This window comes from Sorex fumeus, unplaced genomic scaffold, assembly GCF_029834395.1.
Source record: "Sorex fumeus unplaced genomic scaffold, SorFum_2.1 ptg000146l, whole genome shotgun sequence".
Taxonomy (NCBI): Eukaryota; Metazoa; Chordata; class Mammalia; order Eulipotyphla; family Soricidae; genus Sorex; species Sorex fumeus.
In genome coordinates this window covers 2,716,500-2,723,280 of record NW_026606203.1, presented here as the reverse complement: position 1 = coordinate 2,723,280, position 6,781 = coordinate 2,716,500, and positions in this window count along the sequence as shown.

Genomic DNA, 6,781 nt, shown 5'->3' with positions numbered 1-6,781 from the left:
TTCAAGGATGAGAGGAATCCATAGAGTAGATTTGTTCACTCACAATGCTATATTCTCTCCTGGATACTTATTTAAAAATTCTTGCCAAAGTACCTGTTTCTCAACGTTTTGAGTACTATAGTCCTCTTTGCTATTGTTAGATCTTTCTCTTGTTTTATTTTTACTTTATGTTCCAATCTTTTTATTTTTAATTTCTAAATTTTTATTACTGAGACACCATGAGGTACAGTTGTAGACTTACAAATTTTTGTGCATGGGTTTCAATTATACAATGATAAAATACCCATCCCTCCCCCAGTGCCCATTTCCCACCACCAATGGGTCCCAGTATCGCTTCAATCCCCCATCCCCTCATCCCACCCTGACTCTGTGGCAGGGCATTCCCCTTGGTTCTCTCTCTCCTTTTTAGGTGTTGTGGTTTGCAAAAGAGGCATTGAGTGACAATCATGTTTGGTCTAATAGTCTATGTTCAGCATGCTCTCCCATCCTGGGAGGATCCTCCGAACACCCTTTATTTGGTGCTCCGTTCTCTATCTGAGCTGCCTTTTCTGCTAGCGAGTGTGGTTGGTCTCCAAGCTATGAAGAAAAATTCCTGACACTAACCTCGGCCACCCTTGGAGTTGGTCTCCTATTTTGTTATTTTATGTTCTCCTGGTGAATGCAACCTTGCCCTGTCTGTTCCTCTCTTTCTGACTCGTTTTGATTAACATGATACTCTCCATGTAGTACCAATTGTATGTAAATTTCATGACTTCATCTTTTCTAACCCCTACATAGTACTCCATTGTGGCAATGTACCAATGTTTCTTTAACCAGTCTTCATTTATGGGGCACTCAGGTTATTCCCAGATTCTGGCTATCGTAAAGAGTGTGTGCAGCTCACTCTTATGGCTGGGGACACAACAGGGGTTTTGCTTCTGACTGCTTCAATATGGGAATTTTTGAAATTTTGAAATTGACCTCTCTGAAAGTATTGTTGCTCAAGCAGTGAGGTTTCTGCCAGAATGCCTGTTTCGTCAGAAATCTCTCAAATTTTTCATTTGAAATCTTATTTTTTTCCTTAAAATTTTTAAATTAAATGCACATTTACACAGATACACAGCTACAAAGTTGTGATTGAGTTTCCATCATAGTGTTCCAACACCCATTCCTTCATGATAGTGTACATTTCCAACCTATAATGTCCCCATTTTCCCTCCTGCCACCCACCCCCAGCCAGCCTCTGTGCTCTATGGCAGACTCTTTTCTTCTCTCTCTGACTCTGTCTATCTCTCTCTCTCTCTGTCTGTCTCTGTGTCTGTATGTCTCGCTGTCTGTCTCTTTCTCCTGCCCCCCCCCCCATTCTTTCCTTTTGCACATTATGGTTTGTAATACAGGTACTGAAAGATTATCATGCTTATCCTTTTCCTCCTTTCAGCACTCAGTTCTTTATGTGACCTTCATTTTAAATCCCAAGGCATTTTCAGATTGGTAAGAAACCCTAAATCAATTTCTGAAATAAGATGGCACCAAACCCATCCAAGAGACCCTGCTGCTGAGCTGCTCTTCCTGCCTGAAGACGTCTCTCTGGCTTCTTGAAAGAACAGCATGCATCCTGGGAGGATCCTCCCAACACCCATTATTTGGTGGTCCCGTTTCTATCAAAAAAATAATAAAAAATAAAAAAAATACAAAAACAATCAGTTTTGATTCACTTGAAATATGGAAATTCTGAATTTCCCGAGTAAGAGATTTTCTGAGAGGATTAAAAATTAAATTGCAACTGAGAGGATTAAAAATTAAATTGCATAAAAAAAGCTTTGTAATGGCCCATCTTATGGTGATTCAATTAAAAAATAAATGAATAAAATATAAATCACTCATAAAGATTAAAACTGCCACACCAAATACATGCACCTTGATTTGAAACAGATAACTCACATTTGAAAATAGAGAGAGAAGGACTAAAACAAAGTGAAAAAAGCAAATGACTCCTTAGGAGGTCATATATATAGTAATTAATGTGGGAGGAGCTAGTGCTGGAACATATGGAAAGGTATTTATGATTCAAGGATTCACACCCAGAGATCTTATTGCAAAATTAAGAAAATATATATAACTATTTCACAATACCCACAACCATGTATGGTGAGACTCTAAATTAGATACCAATTATTTATTCACACAGATGTATTCATATGCCTATCATATGCACAAGTGAGATCAACGGAAATAATTCTTAGCACTGACATCCTTGGACACTTCAGTAGTAATCAGGATTTTATGATTAAATTGTTATGATTTCATTGGCAGTGTTTGATTCCTTAACCAAACTTGAATGTCTTTAAAAGACCAAATACAGGAATATTAATTCATTTTTAATTTAATATAAAATATGCTGAATTTCCATGTTAAATAGAGATGGATGTCTTTTTCAATATGCTATTTTGGACACTGTCTTTTACTTGTTTTATTAGGAACTGAATGTGGTACCCTATAATCACTAATTCCATCCCAGTCCTCGCTAATCTACTTCTACTAATCAAAACAAACTTCATTTTAGACCTAGTTTTCAGTAATCTCAACTAAATATTATAGGAAATAGTAAGTCTGATCAAATAATTCTGTTATCCAGCAGCTGTTTAAGATGCTTCCACAAGTGAAAAGAATATTGAGAAAGAAATGAACACTCCAAATTGTCATTGAATTATGCAAAGAATACATGTTGTAATTGACCATATAAAAGAAAGAAAATTAAAGTAAATTCCTTGTTAAGTTCTTGTAGTCTTGGAACCATGTTGCCCATGGGGTAATCAGCTAATTAAGTCTTCCTTAATTTGGATGTTCCTTGTTCACATCCCTGATATCACTATTTTCCTCTCAGATCCCATTCCCAGTAAATCATGTGCTCACCAGATCTTGTTGTTTCAAGCTTTGTTTTCAGTGGAACCCAAATGTCAAGTCCTTCCTTTTGCACTTATTGTCTCTTTTCCCATCATTTCAGACTTTTCTCCCAGCATTTTTTCCACATTGTATACAACTTTCCTTCAAGGGAGTTGAAGCTTGTTAATTTTGAGAGTTTACTTGGATCATTTTCCTTTAGCCATACATGAAAGGTAGCAAAACACTTTTCAAGGTTTTCTGTTCCCAGCCAGTCAACTACCCTTTCCTGGGAAAATTTGTTAGCAGTTTATTCTCAAGTCTGTCAGAAACTGTATTCGTTTTCCTCCATTTCCACAAAAGTAGTTACTGGTACCAAGCAGACTTAATTAAATATATGTTCCTGTTAACCCACTTGCATTTGGGATCCATGTGAACACCTTTCACCTGGCTTTTATGAAAGGTGGTCATCCAGTTTGCTTTTCTGGTGGCATTCTGTTTCTCACTATTCCTCTCCACAGCTAAGTAATGTGAAAATACCAACTTTAGTAAATGGTATGATTGAAAGCTCCAGAAGGAATGCCAGCCCTTTCAGCTATCTCTGTCTTATACGTAACCTGTTCTTTGGAACCTATCTTGCTTTCATATTTTTGTTTTGCTTATCATTTCTGAAAAACATATTATCGTAATTAAAACACATCTACCAACTCTCCTATGATGATCACCAGCTGTCCAGTTCCCTACCCTTCCCGGTTTCCTTGCCATCCATCCATCACCCCATTAACTCTCCCAGGACCATCTCTTTCCACCACCACCTTCCAGGCTTAAGGTTAAGCGGTACCAACCGCTTTGGTCGTGGTAACCTAGTGCGCATGTCTTAGTCCAGTACATCCCCCAAGGCAGCCCCAACGACACTGATAACGTTGCTTTTTGTGTGAGCTCCAGTTAACAGCGATGTTTAGAGAAGGCTACAGGCACCAGGGACCACGGAAGACCACAGAGCAGCCCCTCAAGGTAATATAATTGGAGCTTCCCCTGCCAGAAATATCCAGATGCCATTGCCTGAAAGCAGGCTTGCCCACAGCGGGGAGTTTAAAATGCAAAGACTTACAGAGTCAATGGACCTCACTGTTGATACTAGCTAGCAAAATGTCACCGTGATAGCGACTCTGAATATTGTTGGGAATAAGGGAAATGGTGCATCTAGGGGTGCTGAAAAGAGGGCTAGAGGACATGGTGACTTATCTTTGCATCTCCCAGGAGCTCATCTTCAGGCTTCATGCTGAAACAGTTCTCTTGGCTTGGTCCCTGTTAAGAGTCATCCTTGAATGACTCTGAGGCCGTTGACCACTCATCTGGAAGGTTCATTCCCCAGTCTATGTGTTCACAACCCCCAGCCATCATTTTTGATTAGACCACCCGAACCTTTTAGAGATGTGTCTCAAATTTCGTTATTTTCCAAAAGTGGCCATGAGTCATAAACACAGACTTCATGAAAGAATTTTAACTTTATTTCCGGTCACCTTTGACTCATCTGCCTTCTTTAGCCTATTCTGAATTTTTTCTTTTAATCCTAATCCCCAGACTCCCATTTTTTTTTTCTCCCATTTTTTTTTTTTTTTGGAGGACACCAGGGATGGGGCATACTTGACTGTGCTCTGGTTTTACTCCTGGCTCTGTGCTCAAGTTTCACATCTGGTGGTTCTCTGAGGACCAGAAAGGATTGCAAGAATTGAACTGGGTCCTTCTTGCTTGCAGAGCAAATGCCCTGTCAGCAATACTGTTCCTCTTACTCTCCCACTCTTCATCAGGCCCATGCAATTTCTCCTCTTATGGGTTTATAACCCTGTACCAAGTTTATCTTTCTTAGAGTCTTGTGTATTCCCCCTTTGTCCTCTCTATAACTTCCCATTCTTTCCCATGCCATCCTTCAACCCCCAGCCTTTCCCAAAAACAACCACAGCATCTCAAACTTCATAACTTTTATTAACAACCAATTAACTAGGATGCATCATTTCAGTTTGTTAAAATTATATTAGAATAAGTAAAATTTGTATGGCATTTCAGTGTTTGTCTAAGGTAACCATCTGGTACCTAAAGTGGAACCCACTATTCCAACTATTGTTCACTGGTCACTTGCCAGGATGATTCAAATTTTTTACAAACAACCGCATGGGAACCCCAAGGTTCTTCCAGTTGGTGGTTGGTTTGGTGGGAGAATGATGTCATAAAGTAGGCAGTTGAAAGGTAGAGGCTAGCCAATCAGGAGGTCAGATTCCCAAGAAGAAGACCGGATTGGATAGAGAGAGGGGTAGAATGAAGCATGCTAGTGAGATGGAATCCTACAAGACAGTTATAATAGTTTGAAATTCCTCAGAATATTGTGTTAGAAAACTACTCCCATTATACTCAAGAGCTTACATATTTCATTAATAAATCCAGAAAATTACTAAATAATCATTTATATTGCACTGTTCACCAACATCATTAGGTCTTATTATTAGTATATTTTATATAACGTTTACAGCACAGTGGGTAGGGCATTTGCCTTGCAGGCTGCCAACCTAATGTTTTATACATGCAACCCAAGTGCTTTAGCCCTGAGCCACATACCCTGTCATCAGTCAGTTAGCTTTTAACTACAGATCTTAAGTAAACAATCAGAAAAATAGACAAATATATATATAAATGTTCACATAAATATAGACTTAGCAGTACAACATTACAATTAACAAAACTCCAAAATTTTATTGTCACTGAAATTTATTTTATAAAAATTACACTTGTATATATACTAATATAAATACATAATTTAAAGACTCCAAAGAAATGTACCTTCATTTTACTTGTATGTTTCTTGTGGTTCTATTTCTTCTTAATATAGTTATCTTGCGAACAACAGAAATTTGAACTTCTATATGATTTTTTTCAATAATTATATTTTGAAATATTTTTGGACATTGGTATTGATGTGGAATAATTAAAGATGATCAGTATATTCTAGAATAATTAAAAATCTAAGAAAATTATGGCATGCATATATAAAATATATGCAGATAATTGATTTGATTGGACCCCAGGTTTAGTATAGGGGTTAAAGCACGTACCATGCCCACAGTCAACCCAAATAATGGCTGGCTCCACCAGAAATGACCATTGAGCACAGAGTCAGAAATCCCAAGCACCACTTACTATGGCCCAAATAACCCACAAAGTAGAGATATAATTTATCACTTATTAAACATAAAATACCAATGTATTTTAAAGTCTATTATAAAATCCATTATAAATTTTTTAAATGTATCAAATTTACAGATTTACAGACCACACATAGCACCACTAGCAGACAATGTAAGTAAATACTATTAATAAACCTTCTTCTTGGTCAATAGCAGACTCTCTATTAAATTTGGGGGTTTTCAAACGTTATATAGGAGTTAGCACCCTTAATCTCTATTTTACTCAAGAAACAGTTATATGTTTTCTTTTCTTTTCTTCCTTTTTTGTGGGGAGGGGAGTGCACCTAGATGTGCTCCGGGCTCACTTCTGATTTTCTATCCAGAATTACTTCTGGCAGGCTCAGGGTTCTGTGGATTTAACTCAGATTAGCTGCATACAATGTAAACACCCTCTACACACTGCACTAGCTCTTGGCCCCATATGTTTCTTTTTTAATAACTTTTAAAAATTTTTTTAATAGTGAAGCACCATGATGTACAGTTGTAGATTTACGAATCTTTGTGCTTGGGTTTCAGTCATACAATGATCAAATACCCATCCCTCCACCAGTACCCACCATGGATAATATCCCCCCCATCCCCCCACCCTGCCTCTTTGGCAGGGCATCCTCTTTTGTTCTCTCTCTTCTTTTGGATGTTGTGGTCTGCAAAAGAGGCATTGAGTGGCAAACATGTTCAGTCCA